This window comes from Gastrolobium bilobum, unplaced genomic scaffold, assembly GCF_033153095.1.
Source record: "Gastrolobium bilobum isolate Gb01-03AN ecotype WA unplaced genomic scaffold, APGP_CSIRO_Gbil_v1 utg2195, whole genome shotgun sequence".
Classification (NCBI taxonomy): domain Eukaryota; kingdom Viridiplantae; phylum Streptophyta; class Magnoliopsida; order Fabales; family Fabaceae; genus Gastrolobium; species Gastrolobium bilobum.
The window spans coordinates 241816-262426 of record NW_026895782.1 but is presented as its reverse complement, the minus strand read 5'-3'; the positions used below and the strand labels follow the sequence as shown (position 1 = coordinate 262426).

Below are 20611 nucleotides of genomic sequence, written 5' to 3'. Positions count from 1 at the left end.
AATTATTTACCCGGATAGAGAGGGGTGTACCCGGGTAAATAATTATACCCTTTCGTTGCTTTTGAGCCTTCGACGTGGAAGTGGTCTGAGACTGAGAAGCTTATACGTGGAAGTGCCTTAGAGAAAGAGAAGGTTGGAGAAACTGGTGTTGGTGCGTTAGAGAGAGGTTGCAGTTGCTTGGGTATGATTATTGTAAGGCATGTCTCCCTCTCCCACTACTGTAGCTTCTATTTATGAAATTCTATATCTGTAACGAACAAGAAATTCTCGCAAGCATTCTTTGACAAACACTTTAGTATAGAATATGATCCTTAATAAGGAAAAAAGCCATAATTATTCTCCAATTATTTCTTTTTATTTTCTCCACCACAACATTTTCTGTCCCTTCGATTCCAATTCAAATATTAATAATTTAACATTGTAACGCAATATTTTGGTGTTTTTTTTATCATTTTCCACAGGGAAATCATGAGGCGGAGACCCCGCACCACCTTCCTTCTCTCCTTCTTCGCCATCTTTCTATTCGCTGCATTTTCCCTTCATCTCTCTCGCAATGCCGTTTCAAGTTGGAGACCACACTCCGACGTTGATGAAATTCCAAGGAAGTTAAACCCAATCAACGCTACAAGCAACCGGTAAGGGTATGATTATTTACCCGAGTACACCCCTCTCTACCGGGTAAATAATTCAAACTTTTTTCACATTCAAGAAATATACCCGGGTAGGTAAATTTTTTCAAAATATACCCGGGTAGGAAGGGGGTACCCGGGTATACTTCAGGGTCAACGGTCAAACAGGGGCAGATTGGTGTTATGTTTTCTGAAGAGGTTAAATTTTTGAAATAGTTTATAAATAGGGTCAATTTGATAATTAATTATTAAAAAAAGACTATAGTGGTCAAAAAGCCCAAATACACATATATTCACAACATTTAATTCAATAGCACATTAATTTATCATCTCCTACTAATGTGGGGATCACATATAATAAATAGTAACACAACCGTTAAGATCTAAGCTATTGTATGCTCACTCTGTTGCACTAGTTGATCTTTATGTAATTTGAGCTCAAATACAATGAGGCGTCCTTCACGAATGTCAACTAAACTACTTTTATGCCACGAGATACAATGGATAATACAAGAAAATAAGCATTTCACACCAAAGACTATAGTATACTATTGAAATTTAAAAAATGATACGATACATATTGATCATGACAATTATGAAATGAAATGAACAAATGCAAGACTTCCTAGCAGATGTTATTATGTTTTTCTTTTTATAGGTATCCTTGCTAGGTTGCTCGCTGAAGCGAGCATAACCAGTAAGGAAGTGCGGAGAGAGCAGTTTTCATGCCTCTGCTCGCTAGGTTGCTAGTTGAAAGACCAGATAAGGAGTTTTCAATTGACAACTTGCTGAGATGCTCGCTACAGCAAGCAAGATCGGTGAACAACACCAAAAAGCAGCTACCTGTTACCAGGTTATGTACAGAATTCTCCATATCTCACAAAATCATGATCTTTTATGACTAATAATGGTTCTAACTAGGGGTGTTAACGGGCCGAGACGAACCGAGCTTTGGTCTTAAAAAGCTAAGTCTGTGTTTAAATGTGTCCGTCTGACCAAGACTGTTACCTGTTATAAATATAATTATTGGCCTATGGCCTGACTTATTTACAAAAAATAATAGCCTGGTTTAGCCTGTTAGCCTGTTTTAAAAAATAAGACAACAAAAATTTATCCAAACAGAATATACAATCAACAACTCTAGTAATTTCATAAATATTCATAAAATCAATGTACATCCAAACAACATAATATAGAACAAAATCATTCAAAAAGTCTGTTTAACCAATAAAATGGGGTGAAATAGATTGAAGAGAAAGAGAGAGCTATTACAAGTAGTATAGAAATTATAAAATAAAATAAAATATACTAGGCCAGCCTAAGAAGCTCTAAGGCCGAGCTTTTGAATATGAGCCTGAGGCCTTTTTATTAAACGAGCTTTTATACAAGTTCAAGTCTGGTGCCAATAACCAATTTTAGAACTGTAAGCTTAAGCCTTCACGAGCCGAGCCAAAGGCCCTTGATTCGTTTAGCACCCCTAGTTCTAACTCATCCATGCATGTCCGTAGTGTACCCAAAAATTTATCTTACAGTATATAAACTAAAAGGGAATTTCATCATTTAATTCCTAGGTCAGTTTAACCCCATGTATGCAGAAAAATTACCATCAATTATTACAGTCTACTATGATGCTAAACAATCCACATAAGAGGTTATCTACACTTGGTTCATGTCAACAAAATCATGTTTTTCCTACACATAAGGAGGAGAGTCTTCTTAGGTATTTACCCGTTGAAATCTTTATACCACAGCTTCAGTCTTCTTCTCCTTCCAATGCGGCCGCTGGTCTTAACCTCCTCCATTTCATGCAAGGGATCAAAGAGCCTATGGGTCTCCTACAACCCTTTCTCCCCTTAAAGGTTCTGGTCAGATATAAAAAATAGAGATGGAAGAAGTGTAGTGGTTAAGATGTTATGTGAATCTGAGTATAGAAAGCGATGACTATAGTGAGAAGTTTTTCTTAAGTGATCAAATTTTTTGAAAGGATGACGGTAGTGGAAAGCAAAGTGCAATGTTTAGGTGAGTAGTATCATTTAGTGGGTTATGAGGGGTTGTAAGAAAACTAACGGGGTTAAGGTAGTGGGGAAGGGTCACGGGAGGGGAACTTTTTTTTTTTAAGGTGTCACAATAAATACTTAAGAAACTATATCCGAGTGTTGTGCTATTAAGTAATCAAAGCTCTAATAACAATTAAATTACCTTGCTTTTTTCTAAAAGAAAATATGACTAAAAATTTAAACTTCCACTTAAATGTAGTTAATTTTTCTGTTGTGCCTTACTATATATTTAGACTGTTTCAATCAGTGTTAAGAAACTCGGACCGACCCGGCCGGGTCGACCCGGAAACCGGTAAACCGGTAAACCGGTCATATAACCGATACGGTTGAAGCAGCAGACTAGTCATGCATCAGAACCGGGGCGTCCCGGTGCGACCCGACCGATTTTCATGAAAACCGATGACCCGGCCCGGTCTCAAAAAAAAAATCCAATATTTTTTTTCAAAAAAAAAATCATAATGGACATATTTGAATATTTTTTTGCTTATTGACTTATATAAGTTATGTACCTGCAACACTAATATTATCTCAATTATGCACTATGCAGAAAATTTTGATTTGATTTATAGTTAGAGATGTTGTTTTCTGAACCTAAAACCCCGTATTACGATCATTATATTTTTGTTTGATCTTTTATTGGATAATAATATGTGATTTATTATATTTCATATTAACATTTTTAACATTTTTTTAGATATTTGAGTATGTTTATAATTTTTTAATATAAATTATAAAATTGCATATAATTACTGGGTCATGCGGTTGAACCAGTGACCCAGTACCTCGACCGGGTCAATGACCGGGCCGGTTTTAATAACATTGGTTTCAATGATGAAATGGAACAAACATTTAAAAATGGGATGCCAAGGGAAGAAATGATATGGAACAATACTATTTTCCCCTTGCATGGAAGACTAATGAAAATATAACAAAACTCTATCATCCTTCTTTGAGCATCAAATTAAGTAATGAGGCTAAAAAAACTCTATTATAGTTCTTTGAGAATTAAAAAAATAGAATAAATACATTTTTCGGTCCTCAGCAAATTTTACGGTGCCCGTTTTAGTCCCTAGCAAATAAAAAGGCTATTTGTGCTCCCTATGAAATTCAATGTGGACCCATTTTAGTCCTTTTGAGGGACTAATGTGGATATTTTTTGAATTTGTGAGGGACCACAATTTCAACTAAATAGGTCCATTTTGAATTTTTTAGGGACTACGAATAGCCTTTTTATTTGCTAGGGACTAAAACGGGTATCGTAAAATTTGTTAAGGACCAAAAAGGGTATTTACTCAAAAAAAATTAAGGAAATAACATCATTTTAACTTTTTGAATATTAATTTTAATTTATTCAAAAATAAACAGGAATACTCTCTCTTTTCACAAAGCAAAAAAAATAAAAAATAAAAAAGTATGACACTAAGATAGTCCTCATTCTGTAGACAGAAGATCTATATGCTAGTAGTAACAAACTAATCCCAGAGGGATGAGAGTTAAAGATAAAAGTATCTGCATGATTTGGATGATCTAGGGAGAAATTCGTCAACCATTCTGCACATGTATTTCCTTCTCTATAGGTATACATGATCATAACCCTCCAGTCTCTAGCCAAGATTGCCCGTATGAGAGTCACTAGTCTGGACTCACAGGCTGTGTCACCAACTCTGGTGAGCATAGTGACAACCGTTGTGGAGTTCTTTCCAATATTATATTTCTCCAGCGACCTATCCATGATTGCTATAATCCAATGAGAACTCCTCACAGTTCCGCAATCAAAGGAGAGCAGTGGCCTATAAAGTCGGAGAAACTTGTTAGCCAAGCCCCATCTTCATTTATACCGCATTATGCCCTGCCTGGGTTACCATTCGTTATCCTATCGTTATTTTGACAATGGAAGAATTTTTCAACCAGTCAAGGACAGATTTTCTGGAGTTGTATGTCGACATCGCCGCAGCGGAGAATGTTTCATTATCGGTGAGGTCAGTTGATTTAAATTCTCCTCGTCTTCCATCAACGTCTGTCGCTCATGCGTCTCCAGTTGGTAAGATTTCTGAGGGAGATGAAAATGATTCGACTTGGGAAATGCACGACGAAGACGACGACCATGATGATGAAAATATCGCAATGGAAGAACGTCTTCTGGCGGAGGATGCTAGTGCTTCAGAAGGAGCTGAAGGTGGTGAGATGGGTGCGTCTCAAATCCCAGTATACCATGAACCAGTGGTCGCGCAAATGCCGCAATTGCATGACGTTGCGTCTGCCCCATTAGGTAATCATCATGAAGGTAAATGATATAATTTGTATATACCTGAATTGATACCTGATTTAATACCTGATTTGGGAAGGAATTCCGCATTATTCGTACATTGATTAGAGTTATCGTAGCGAACAAGAATCATGCACTGATGGTGCGGTTTCAGGATCGGATTCAATACAAGGTCCGTGGCAACTGGGTGACAAGTTATTTGTGAACCAAGAATTTGCAACAAAAAAAGATGTCCAAGTGGCACTTAAGCACAACCTGATTAGGGAGCATCAAGAAGCAATTGTAATTGAGAGCACGCCTGCAAAGTTATCCATGAAATGTTGTGTGTATCATAAAGGTTGCCTGTGGCGCGTTAGGGCGATCAAACCAGTGTTTGGTGAAAATTGGAAGATTACGAGATGGGGTGGAGATCACAATTGTTTGAATGACCATATTTCCCAGGGACATAGACAACTCGATGCGGACGTTATTGCGGATCTCGTTCTAGGTACGTATTTATTTTCAATGAGATGTCAACATTTACATACTGCTATGTAATTAAATTCGTTCTATGTTATGGAGTCTGTAATCTCTTCAATGCAGGGATGATAAGGGAAGAACCATTTGTCTCAATTTCTTTGGTTCAAGAAAGGATAACCTCTAAATATGGCTTTAAAGTTTCCTACAGAAAGGCATGGTATCCGAAGTAGAAAGCGATGACAATTATGTACGGTGATTGGGAGGAATCGTATGCTTTTTTGCCAAGGTGGTACGAATACATGCTTCGCTTTTCTCCAGGTTCATTTTATCATATCCAAACAAATGATTTTTATGCGAAGCATGGGTTAGTTCCTGAAAAAAAGGTGTTTCATCAGATTTTTTGGACGTTTAGGCAGTGTTGTGAGGCGTTCAAATTTGTCAAACCAGTCATACAGATTGATGGAACGCATTTGTATGGGAGCACAATCCGTGGTTAGAGATAAGTGAAATGGTAAGAGTGAGAAGTGAAATGGTAAAAATGAGGGTAGTTATAGGGCTGCACATGTGACACCCAAAAGGGGCGTCACATTGTGCAATAAATGTGTAATTATTTCCAAAAATGTAATAAATACATAATTATTTAATTAAAAAGCATTAATTTAATTTTTTTCCCCTAGACCTCCATCTATCTCATCGTCGGTTGGCCATAGTTATAGTTTTGGTCTGTTGCCCTTATTTCCCCAGCTAGCCTTAAGATTTGTCTGAAGTCATAGGAATACTTCTTTTTTGTTATTGTCATATGTTTTTTTAACACAGTTACCTATTTTAACCTTTTAGAAATGTTACTTATGAAATCATATAGATAAATAAACGTGGATAAATCCACGAAAAATAAAATAAAATAAATAAACGTGGACACTTATTTAATATAATTTCTTAAAGCTGTTAACATATATACATAGAACTTTAAAACTATGAAATGAACCAATAAAAATTACTAATCAAACGCACGAATGTCCACTTAGCCAAGATGAAAAAAAATGGAAAATGTAATATTTTAGACGAGGGGTAAATAAATACCGTTGACCTATAATTTATTTTATTTTATTTTTTCCATTCTTCCCCAATTCCATAATATTAAAACTAGTTCTTTCAAAAGAATAGAAAGAAGGGATCCCCAAATAAGGAGCTAGTTCTCATTCACTTCCTTTTCTTTCAGTTTCCTAGTTATCTCTTATCTTCATCCCCGTCCCATTTTGTTAATAGAGAAGAGTTATATTTACAAACTTTTTTGTTTACAAACTACACTATATACTACAGGTAATACATATTCGTAATACATAATATAATTTGTAAGAGTGTTATAGTATGTACTACGGATAGTACATACTCAAGTAGTATGTATTACCCGTAATACATAGTATAGTTTGTAAGACTTTATAAATAAAAAATTTATAAATATAACATATTCGTTAATATATCCAATTTGATCCAAACTTTTGATATATTTTTCACTATAACATGGAACCGGTGGGTTATACGGCTGGTTTTCATTTGCCTGGTTTTCAAAAAAAAAAATTATTATAATCTCGAATAAGAATGGCTCCATATATAGCCTAAGAGAAGGACTTATATGGATCTTGGTTGAACAATGTGTTGTAAGAGTGGTTGGCGGCGAGGAAAGAAAAATCTTGATAGGATATTGACGATGGATGAAATCTAATGATCCACAAATAATCTCATTCCTCCATTCCAAATAAAGATCAATTAAGAACATAGATAGACCTTATAACCTCCCAAAAGCCATATATGTTGACCATAAAACTCAACAAATAACGAATCCTAATATGTATTGTTCCAAAGATTGATGAAGGAAATAAATAGAGAAAAGGAATTTAAAGCACGAGAAACTTCAAAACAAAAAAGAAGCTATAGACTACCTACCCAATAAATAAAGAGTGAGGATATTCTAACTACCAAAAATTCTTACTACACATCATCATTGGATCAAAGAGAGAGAATGTTAAAAAAATCTTGAAGAAAGAGAAAATGTTAATCTAATGGTGATTAGATAGATAGTAAGTTGATAGTAAAAACTTTTGATAGTGAGAATATCCCTCCTCGTAAATAAATAAATAAAATCTATAGACTAGACCCATCTCTGTCCCTCTACTTTGAAAGAAAAACACTAGTTACAACCAATTTCACCAACAAAATAATAAAAACCACATAACCAATAAAACAACTGAATTAAAGAAATCACAGAAACCATGAAAATTTTCACTCAAAACTTTTACTAAAACGAATCGCCCAATATTGTGAGTTTTTTTTTTTTTTTTTGCATCAACCAATATTGTGAGTTTTAAATGATATGATTCAGTCCCATACTATTTTGTTCGGATATTCTTGCTGAAAGTATTAAATTTCTCCTTTGAATTTATGGATATATAACACCGGTCCTTGTTTTTCTTATTTTAAGAAATATTAAACCAAACTAAAATTGTCTTATAACAGGATTACGAAGATATTGCTCACGATCACGACTCATGAGCCCGTACATCTTTTTCTTCTTCTTCTAGTTCCGGCATTAATTATGCGTGCAAACTTAGGATGATTACAAATTTACCAACCCAGGCAAAAATTTTAAAAATATAATTGGAAGAGGAAAGAACACAAACACACTCAGGGGTAAAAGAAAAGGATTAATGTTAGAAGACGCGTCCATTGGAATATAGTCCAAGCCACTAGTTGACAATTTTTCAAAGTCCCATCTTTCACTTCTTGATTCCCACAAGCATGTATCTTTCCAGTTTTCCACTTTCGTCGTGGTTATTTATATATTAATTAGTCAGTGTTCCGTATTAGGTGTCAGTTTCGTAATCCAAGACCCTACCACAAAAGGCACACCCTTGGCACCGTATGAATTACACTCCATAAAATATATTTGTATACTTGATATCTAATTAAGTGCTACTTTATATATATCTAATTAAACTTTCTCCTCAAAACACGGCTTTCTCATCGGTATGTTTCTTAATGCCAATACTTTAGGTAGATGAAGATAATATATATGTCTCCCGTGGTGGAGGATAGAGTTTGACATCATTATGTGGTTTATGGCACCACCACAGTACTCAGCACTGCAATTCTTCAAAGTTCTTATAATTTTTTCTTGGTATTGTTTAGGTTTCAAGACCAGTTTCACATCCAACAATCATTGCGTAATTAGAAATGATAAGAGGGTATAATCAAAACCAAGCAAAGCAAAAATGTGTTTGGAGCAGGGACTGAATCAAAACAACTGCTGTTATGTCGGGAGTCATTGTCAAGCTAGCTAGCCCACCAGAAGATTGGGCCTTGTGTGTTATTAAAGTGTCACCCTCTTCCATTATGATCATGATCATAGCTACACCATTCTGAAATGTCCTATACCGCACAATATTTCCCCTAACAGGCTAAGACGAAACAATACAGCGAGGTCTACCTACACCACCTAAATCAGCTAACTATATAAAAAAAATACCCGGCGGAATTCAAGAAATAACAGAGGTCTTCTTGTGTCTGATCCTCTAGCAAGATATTAGACAGACAATATGCACAATAATTTCCTTCTCTATACGTGTAATTAATCTTCACCACCCAATCTCCCTTCATCCATGCCCGAATGCGAGTAACAAGGTGAGACTCGCAGGCTGGCTTACCCCTAGCAGTAAGCCATGTGACAGCAACTACAGAGTCACTTTCAATGATCACCCTTCTCCAACCTCCCTCCCAAGCCATTTGGATACCCTTCAATATTACCCACAATTCAGCCACTATAGCAATGCAGTGGCCCACCCTGTATGAGAATCCATTCAACCACTAGCCAGCACAATCTCTAATCACACCCCCGCATGTAGCCAGCCACGAATTCCCTCTAGATGCTCCATCAGTGTTAAGTTTAACTCATTCCTTTTCAGGGAATAGTCAAGAAATTATAGCGTCTTCATGATTTATACTGTTGTCAATGCATCTCTTTCCTTTTGCAACTGCCCATATATCTCACATGCATACTACGAGATGAAGTTCTGATTGTACCCATCTTGCAGCCCCTGACTTCCAAATAGTCTTCCATTTCTCCAGTTCCAGGCGAACCAAACAGTCACTAAAAATTGATATTCCACCCCCTCTATTATCCACTGCATTCACTCTCAAGTTACTGCAAATCCAAAGCAAATCCATTCCTGAACATCTAAAGAGAAAAAATTATGACAGAATCTTAAAGCATCCAGGACATTCCAAAATTGACAAATAGAAAAATATTTGTCCTTTTAAAGGACTTAAGTTGTGTCATTTTAGTTTTTAACACTGTGTATCATAGTTATAATATGAAAAGTTACTTTTTTCTCTTTCCTCAATCATTCCAGCTGACGAGAAGAGAGAAAAAAGTAATTTTTTATATTATAATTATGTGTGTCCTTTAAATGGACAAACTATTCCCCCTATTTTTAATAGTGGGATCAAATTAAACTCGAATTATATGTACGTTTTTTAATGTGTACATATTTTTGGAAAGCTACAAAATTTCCAAATACGGCCTTACTCTTAATTGATATATAAATTGGAAATGACTAGCAATGTCATGGGAGTAACTAATATTCCTCAAAGCAAAATAACAATAGTTTTCTATATTAATCTCTATTGATTAAAGATTAATATCTATGTGCCAATAAGATTGGTTGATGTTACAATTACGACAAGTATACCGATCGTTTCAAGTAATAAAGTAGTGAGAAAGAATATCGTCCCACGAGTATTAAAGCACCAATTACTATTATAACTATTCCGTTTAATTTGCACAATCCAATTTGGTTCAGAGAATAAATTTTGAATTAAAATAAAAATAAAAGAACAAAACTTAATTGCAATAAAAATCAAGAACATGCAAGAACGCAAATAAAAAGTATGATTGAAGTAACTATGATAAAGAACTGTAGTTAGGGCACACTTCACCTTTGATCCCCTTTATTAATCTAAATTAATTCCTATAATCAATTATTTCAATTGTTCAGACAATTCATCTTCTTTAATTTAATTGGTTAAACCCTAATGTCTTAGTTTTTTTAACTCTTTAACCCAATTAGAATTCTAATGTCTTAGTAATCCATTTTGAATTAAGCATATTAAGTTTAATGAATTAAGAAGTCTGCAATTCATACAAGCCTATGTTTAGATCATGCACAAATTATTATTTTACCCCAGTCTGAATTAAAATCCCAATATGTCTATTGTGAGCTCTAACCCTCAAAGCCTTATAAGAGTGATCAATTCTAATAAGGATATAGAAATTTCATTCAAGGTAAAATAAATCTAATTGAAATAAAAGAATTATAAAAATAATTTAAATATCAAAAGGGTTCGCATCAGATCCATGACCCTAACTACAAAAGAAAACTAGCCAGACATAGTTGACTTAAACAAAGTAAAGAAATAATAAGAAGAAGTCACGAAGAAGAAGAAGAAGAAGGATAAGAATCAATGTTGCTCAATCTCCTTCAAGCTCCCCTCTCTCTGTAATCTCCAACTCTGGTATCCGGTGTTCTCTTCCTTCCTCTGAACGTGCTCCTCTGATGTGTTTCCAAGAGTTGCCTTTTTATAGTGATGAAATCATATCTTTTAATTTCTCATAATATCTTCAATGGAATCTTCACTAGAATCTCCAATCATATCTTTAATTTAATCCTTCAAATCTTCCCTTTTATATTTAAAGAAAAACATTCCTTAAAAATATTCAAAGAAAGATTCAATAAGATCTTCAATGATTCAGAAATCCAAAGCAAATCCACTTGAGCTCTCTAGTTTATCTCTTTATTGAGCTTAAATTTACTGCAAAATCTAAGAATTTTTATGAGAATATTACTGAGAATAAAATAACATTTTAATTATAATTCTCATAACTTTTAGTTATTTTTAAATCAATTTCATGCTCATATTAACCCTTAGTACTATTGAAATTTGTATTGGAATTTGTATAGACAATCTATTGGTTATGAATAAGAAGTGGGTTAAGGAAGAAAAGAAAAGAAGAAAGTTGAAAGGGTTTGTGGACTTTAAGAAGTCCCACATTGGACAACTAGCAAGACGTGAGAGAGTTTCTAAGCTCTCACCTCACATTCCTAAATTGCCCCTTGGGGCACTACACTTTTGTGGAGGGGATAAGAGCTAGGTGGGCTTAGGTCCACCACACACACGCGTCCCGCTTCCGTCGTCCGTTCTGCCGGTTCGGTTCATAGGTGTGTGTGAAATAAAAAAAAATTGTCCAAAATACCCCTCTACCTATCCGTTGCTTCCCTCCAGTTTCTTCAAACCCAAACGTTTCTTTCCGCCGATTTTTTTAATGTTTTGAATTGAACCGGTCACCAGTCGTACCCGTTCACAGCCGTCAATCAAAGTAGTTCACCGTCGGCGGCGGTTCTTCGTGACAGGTCAGTATCTATAAATAGTCCCTGACCCCTTCAGAAATTTCATCCAATTTTCTGCACTGTTATTCTGCCGGATTTTTTCCTCCATCCGGTTTGCATATTTCCTTCCATCCTCTGGTGTAATCCCTCTAGCATATTGTTGTGTTCGTTTGGGCTGTTGACTGGTAGTGCCTCCACTCCTCAGACGCAATCCATTCTATCCATAGAGACACTTGTCCATCAACCTTTGGCATTAGTGAGGGGGAAAATTGTCTCAAGGAGACACATTCTGTGGGCTCGAATTTTTCTTGATTCTACATACATTCATCATTATGTTCCATTATCCGACATACTGTAAGTCTGTTCTAATTTCCTTTATTACACTGTGTTTGATTAATTCTGATCATTATCTCTTATGTTCTATATATGGGTTCAAACCTCTTAGTGATTTAATATCACCCACTATCTTTTAAATAACAAATACATAATAAATTGGAGACTCATCAGTTGATGAAGTAGATTTGGCAAAAGGTATTGGATTAAAATTTTTATAATATTTTTTTTAAAAGATAATATATCTTTAAATATTATTATAAAGGAATTAATCATTTTATGTCTGATTTTAACATGATCATAAATTTTTTCAATCATTCACTGATAGATCAACTTGCAATTTTAATTAATGACAAAACTTGGAACCGTGCAACCTCTCCATGCAAGAGATTCAAAGACATTGGATCATTTGCCCTCATCATGAATTTGAAGAAGAGTTTCCAGCCCCGTGGGGGCCTGCCATAGGCGCAATTATGCATGTCCATGACATAAGATGGGAGAGGATGGAAATTAAAGAAGGAAAAGTCTGGTTATAGATTGAGAAGAAATTATTCAATTTTCAGACAGTAAAATTGAAGTGGTTTAAACTTAGTGGGGACATGCTTGGACTTAGTAGTCAGCTGAAGCTTGTCCTATTGTTAATTTGCATGGAACCAAATTCTGCACTTGAAGCTTATCACAAGCTAAAAGTAGGGAGAGTTTTTAGGCTTTTAGGGTTGCCACTGAGACTGAGACTAGGGTTAAATTTGAATTGAATGACCTTTTTAATTTGCAGTGGCAGCCTCCCACGGGTCACACTCTCACTCAGCCGCGCTCCCACGAATGCTAGCTTTTTTAGATTCACTTTTTTGTATAATAGTAGTGACTTCCTTTTCCAAATTAAGTTCAAGCTTGAGGGAAATACAGCTATGGGAATCCTCGTGTTGATAATAGTTAAAATTTTGATTTATCATCACTGTAATTTTACGTTTTACGATTTTTTATTCCCTTTTTGATTTTACGTAAATTCTTGATTTTAACTACCTTGATCACGTTCATAGATATATAGGCCAAATAAAATAATAGATACATACATGGATATTATAATATTTTCAGTATATGATGATAATTTAATTATACCATTGTAGTCATATTATTAGTATTAGTATTAATTAGTATTATGTCATTACAAATATGAAAAAAGATGACTTGGGTTGCTATAGCACATGTATAAAGCAGAGACAGCCTTGAGCCATGTAAGGTCTATTCAACTACTGATCATCAAATCTGGCACTGCTGTGAATGTTATCAGCAGAAGACAATTAGTGAGGCCCAAGCCACAGCAATACTATAATCTGCATGGAAACTTAGTGTTTGAACTTGCTCGGCATATACTGGATTATAAATAAAGATGCTTAGAGTTTCAAATTGATGTTATAGTTCAGAGATCAGGGACCAGAGAAATCATTCAGCAGGGATACCATATATAAGCAATGTCCCTATTGTTATACTATTCATCTAATTCTCTTTCGTCACTAAGTTGTACCATCTCCCTCTCTATAGCATGCCAAAGGGGTCCATACTCCACAACACATCTATTTGGTTCATCTTGAATATGCAGAGATGCCAAATATATACAGATGTGGCAATGTCAGATATACGAACTTAGAATCTATTGTGGTCATAGCTGGGTGAAACTAGAACTGATATATTGGAAGAAGTTTTTTTTTTTTTTTTTTTTTTTTTTTAAAAAAAAATACAATAAAACTGGAAGAAGCTAAAACGATTAATTTTTTTTTTTTTTAAAAGTTAAAGTGTAACTTAGAAGAAATTTGCCAAATTTTGAGAGGATCATGGTCATGAGAGAGTTCTGCCATCGCGATGCAATAGCTAGGTTCACAACTATCTCACAAACGAGCCAATTTTATGTGTGATTGTCGTTTCCATCAAAATCTTATTAACCAAATGTTATGTGCGTATACTCTAGCATGAAAAAGTACAAAATTTGTAATTTTTTAATGCTTTTGGTATTTTTTTAAAGCTCTCACGACTAAAAAATAATAATATTGATCAGGGGTGAAAAATAACAATGACTTTCGTTTTGGATCTACGTTTTTACTCTTTGCAATGGAATTAAAGATGAATTTAACAATCGTTAATTAAACGTGGCTATTTCAGTTCCTAAATTGCTCGCGCAACATTTTCGTCCGTAATTCCGTTTCAAACATTTGTAGCATTATAGATTCCAAATAACTTTACTAGCCCCAAGTCAATTGTTCTGCACGAGAGATGCCAAGTGAGTATAGCATCATCTTTATTTAACGTTGAAATTGATAAAAATAAAATAAAATTCATCGCTGACACTGATGATGTTAGCAAATAGCAACTATCAATTATTCCTCGCAAACATGGGTGATAAACGAGTCAGGGGCCTTTGGCTCGGCTTGTGAAGGCTCAGGCTTACATGCCTAATATTGGTTGTTGGAACCAGGCTTGGACTTGTATAAAAGCTCGTTTAGTAAAAAGGCCTCAGGCTCTAATTCAAAAGCTCGGCCTGGGAGTCTCTCAGGCTGACCTAGTATATTAATTTTTATTTTTATTTATATTTTTTATATTATTTGTAATATCCCTCTCTCTCCTCTCAATCCATTTCACCCCTATTTTATTAGTTAAATAGAATTTTTGAATGATTTTGTTCTATATTATGTTGTTTCGATATACATTGAATTTATGAATATTTATGGAATTACTAGTGTTGTTGATTGTATATTCTGTTTGGATAAATTTGTATTGTCTTATTTTTTCTAACAGGCTAACAGGCCAAATCAGACTTTTATTTTTTGTAAATAAGGCAGGCCACAGGCCGATAATTATATTCGTAACAAGTAACAGGCTTGATAAGGCTGACACATTTAATCACAGGCTTAGCCTTTTAAAACCAAAGCTCGACTCGGCTCGACCCTTTAACACCCTTACTCGCAAACCACACGGTGAAATCGGCAACCAATAATTAGGTAGCTTAAATCCCTCTAGCAACAGAAGATGCCCACAGCAAACTTTTAGCGATGAAAATTTTGTCAACGAGTAAAATATTCGTAGCTGAAGTGTGAATATTTTTATTAGTACCATTCAAATACTTTAAAATATGAAGGAAAAAAAATCATTAGAATTGGTTTAGAGGGGTTTGGATAATTTGAATGGAATCATCTATTCAAATCTCAATGTCACTATTATATGAATAAAAAAAGTATAATATTTCTTATGTTGTAGGAGAAATTTTTTAACTCATATCCATACATAAAAGTATGTCGGGCCCACGTGGGCTCATGTGAGGAGAGGAGAGAAAGAGAAAATATAAGCTCCACATACTTTTATATATATATAAGAGATAAAATTATCTCTTGTAATGTAAGAAATAATAAATCCAAAAAAAAAATATGAAAGGAAAAAATATATTCAAAGCATAATTATGTCTATGCATAAATAATTACTTTGTAATGCACTTTACTATCTGTGCTCATTGTGTGTGTAAAGATTACTAGTACATGCACTTACAACCATGAAGCTCCAGCTGACTTGAGAATATCTTTAGAGCCATCAATGCATTGAATTTTCGGTGCATCTTCTACTTATAACGTGACACGTATTTTAGTTTTGTTAAATTAATAAATAATTTATTTTAAAATCAGATGAGAATAAATTTAATAAAAAGTAAAACACGTGTTACACTGTGAATAGAAAATCCATCGAAAATTTGGTATATTTGTAGCACTAAATTTTTTTCCAGCTGGCTTGAAATGACATTGCACTTTAATTTAAGTTTAAAGGTCAAAGTATGGCATATAATCAAGTAAATATGTGTTAATGTGTGATAAATTAATTGCGGCATGTTATTTTAAATACTGAATTGATAGTATTTGGCCAGTGATCAATGCGTGGCATAATGGCTATTAATATTAGACCATGCATAATTAATCTAGGTGGTCATAGATTCTAAGTAATGCAAAAAAATTTGTTATTCACAATAAAAGTATATTAAACAACTCAACTTAGGTACATATTTAGTACCATAGTGACTCCGGTCAAAAAATATATTTTTAAAATGAGAGACAAAGATTGAGTTCTCAATATATTTTGTGCCAATAGATAATTGGGATCATTGATCTAATTCTTATTGTACTAAACACTCTGCTCTGTGTCATGCACGTCCAGAGAGAGAGAGAGGTATTGTGAAAAAGGACATTGCAAATAGGTGAGAATGTGTGATGACTTAAGAACGATAAAAGGGCAAAGTAACTGGGCCTAATACGGCCAAAGTGCGAAAGAGTGAGCGCATGAGGCTTGTAGTAAAGGACTGTGCAAAATAACATGTGATTTTGGAAGTAAAGGCCGCGAATGAATCAGTGAGGAGTGGATCCACTTCCAAGCGTGTGTGCAGAGTGCACAGTGAAGAAAAGGAGAAGGGCAAATTGATGCCAGCACTGGAAACCACAGAAACGAGAGGTATAGCCATAGGGAATTGAAAAAAAAAACATGGGTTTAATATTTTTCATTGGTGTAAAAGATAACCCCCTTTTTTTTCATATGCCCTAAAATGTGTATTTGTAGAAAATAATTTTATCTTTAATAATATGAAAAATATCAAATCCATAATATATATATATATATATATATATATATATATATATATATATGCAAAAGGAAATGATTACGTTTATAATTCTTTCATGATTGAAAGGTCATGAGTGCGAAATAAGGAAACAACTTCTTTCCAATTATGCAAGGATAAGGCTGCGTACAAGAATTTCTTCCACCCCACACTCACTAGTCGGGTTTAATGGAGAATGGTTTTTTTTTGTGGATTACAACTCTTATAACATCAATTATGTATTTCAAAAAATATACTCTCAAATATATGTACTTATTGAAGAGGAAGAATATACTTACAACCTATTTTCGTTTACTACCTCTTACAATTATATCTTAACCAACAGTTATCATTTATTGTGAATTAATAATTAATTAATGAGTTTAATTTGAAAAAATATAACCGTTGATTGGCAGAAATCAACGGCGTTAAAATATAGTTGTAGGAGGCCGTAAACAAAAATAGATTGCAAGTATAACCTTCATCTTTATTAAAATACATAATTAAAATTGTAAGAATTATAAATAAAAAAAATTGTAAAAATAATTGAATTGAATTATCTCAACTATACTCTCAAATATATGCAAATAGCTTTTGTTATATGTTACCATTGAGATAATTGAATTGAACTGCAACTTAGGTCCCACGCGAGCCATCCTATCCTTCAAATCAGCATCCCTTGCAATAATACGAATAACACTCACTGTCAATTTTTTATGCTTGACAAGTCAGGTGCACGAGCACCCGCGGCATCTAATGATATGTACTGGTACGGATCTCTCCCATCCTATCAATCTTTTTTCTCTTCTTCTTAATTACCCAATACTTCATTTTTCACCATTGGCAAATACAAAATACCACTTGGACCACCACAAGTCCACAACTTTTTGTTTTTCTTGTATATTTTTTGTGTAGGATAATATTGTCGTTCATCCCTGAGATAATTCTTTTAGATAGAGCTTCAAATATATTTGTTAGAGTCACAACATTTTATATTTATACAAAGTGATAGAATGTGGGTAAAATCAGCTACAATATATATATATATATATATATATATATGATTATCGTTTCTCAAGTTGCCGGAGAAAATTTTATCTTCGGCTACTAAATCATAACCGTACAAAGATAGATTAATGGTTGAGATAAGTTTACCTCCGACCACCACAAAACTACGTCGTTTTGATTATTTATTTATTTTTATTTATTGATTCATCTTTGAATGATTATGATTCTCTTTTTCTCTCTTTTCCTTTATCACCATTGATCCATCTTTGTACGGTTATGATTTAATAGCCGGAGATAAAGTTATCTCCGGCAGCTTAAAAAATGATAAGCTCATATATATATATATATATATATATATATATTTGTGTGTATTCAGCATTATTCAAAACTTCCATGATATTTGTATTATGCATGTTATAAGGCCTTCTGAATTAGTTGGTCATCATAACTATATTGAAATTTATTGATATTATTGATGACCAAAAAGAATACCATTTTCAGCAACTAAGTTATTTGAATTTAAACAATTATTCATGAATCTGCGCTTTGAAATGCAAGGACACAGTATATATTCCTAAAAAATGTCTTTTCAATTTGAATAAGACAAAGTTATTTGATTGGTTGATTTAAATTTCTTAACGACTTCGCTTCCCCAAATAAAACAAGGGTTTCATTTTATCCTTTAACATAACACAACAAACTTTCCTACACTCACAATATTTTGTGGGACCCACACTTTTTAAAACAAAAAAATAAATAAAAAATTAAGGCACGCAAAACGAATCTCTATAACATTACACAATTACTTTTCCTACAACATAACTCTTATAAAACCCATAAAATAAATGACATAATGTATATATCTTTTCTATTGTGCACGTACGTTTTTTCTTCTGAAATTTTCAATAAAACACATATATTACGGATTTTTGTATTATAAAAATTAAAATATGTGCGTATGTTCAACGCTAAATAATTTGTGAGTTTAGATATCGTTTATCCAGACAAAGGTAAACAATATGTGTTTCAATTATTGTGTGCATTTATAATTTAAATATATTTGTTCAACTTCATATTGTACTTTAGAATTGGATTTATAATAAAAATAACATTAAAATTAGAGAAAAACTTATAATAGAAGTTATCTTTTAGATAAAAACAAGAAAACATGGTAGTCACTTATGATATGGAACTGTTGTTAAAAACTTATATGAGATTAGATACTAAATATCTTATGTTTATCCACACGTGGAGGTCAAAGACAATACATTTGATTAAATTAGAAAATTAATATTATTATTAAATACAACGAAATAAACACATATGTTTCAAATAAATAATTAATAGTTTTTTTGTGTGGTAAGAACAATTAATAGTTTTTGTCCTAAACATAGAGATTCTAAAACTCATGCATGCATTATAACTTCCCTATCTCACACTTAAACACTAACTTACGATGCTTAAAAATTTCAATCATTATACAATTATAATTTTTTTCCTTGAGTTGAGAAAAAAATTTCGGGTCCAGTTTTGCAGGAAAATCGCAACTTGGAAAACCTTATTCCTGTTTATTTTTTTTTTGTTTTTTTGTAATACCTAATTCCTGTTTATAGTCACACACAACAAAGGATCTATACATGTATATAGGAGTGTAAATAGGCATGTTAGATTATACTTTAACTTAAATAAAACAGGTCTATGTAAAAAAAAATTAGACTTGGTCTGACCTGTTAACCTGTGTAGATCCAAATTACAAGCCTGGTTTGATCTATATTTAAAAAATTAAAGTTGTGACATAGATCTATTAACTTGTTTGGACTTATTAAACATTCAATAATTAAAAAAATAACAAAAATAATATTATTTTATTATTTAATAATATGATATAAGTCCGACATGTAAGTTTATAGGTCTGACATGTACAAAAAAATCTATGGCTTGCTTACTAAATAGATTATTTTAAAAATCTAGATCTGTTATATTTAACTATTTATAATAGGCCAAATCTAATCTAATATAAATGAGACCGTAAACTTCTATAAACCGACTTAACTCATTTGCATCCCTACATTTATGTACGCATTAGGGCGCAAATTAAAGAAATGATTGAAAAGAACCAACCAAATTAATCACGCACATACAGCTATACCCAAAGAGAGATCATCTTAATAAGTTAATATATCACGTGGTCTGAGTAGGGTCCAACAGGTTAATCACGTGGCAGCTCTATCTACAACTGAGTAGACCGTAGGTGGGGCTGAAGGAGCGCGTGGTTAATGGTGATGGGAGTGGGACCATGCTAAGGAACGTGAGGCAGGAGCATGTGATCCTTTCCCAAATGTGAAGGCGAATAAAGGTGTACGTTAGAACGGGACGGGGCTTGATAGAGAGAGATGGAGAGTGGGATTGTCTGTATCCGTAACAAGTCGCCTTCATGGGGTCACTGCTTCAGCTTAACAGCCTGTTCGACTTGTTCCATATGCATCAACGTTTTCTGTTTTTGTTTTTTTGTTTTTAACAAAAAAAATAAAGTAAGGTTCATTATTTATTGATTCATCAAGTATATACAATTTTAATTAAAAATTATGGCCGTGAATAATTTATCGAGTCAAAAACTCGTAAATATGCTTTTGAAATTAAGGAAAATTTTAAGTTCATCAATTTTTGATTTTTGATATTCCTGTAGGATTATATTTTCTTATGCAATAGGAGATATTTATCTCATGTTGCACTCACAATGAAGTAAGATTCATGTCTTTTTGAGTGTGTAGGAGAGACTTGTTATCTCATTT

General features: G+C 33.5%; 1 protein-coding gene across 1 annotated transcript in view; it reads right to left on the bottom strand.

The window, feature by feature from the left end:
- The window catches only part of LOC133295885 (zinc finger BED domain-containing protein DAYSLEEPER-like), a 70378-nt gene extending 50503 nt beyond the window's left edge, over positions 1-19875 (bottom strand). Inside the window, exon 1 of the mRNA XM_061494773.1 lies at positions 19868-19875. The gene's annotated coding sequence lies outside the window, so the exon portion shown is untranslated. The remainder of the gene's footprint in view (positions 1-19867) is intronic.
- Between the last annotated feature and the right edge of the window lie 736 nt (positions 19876-20611).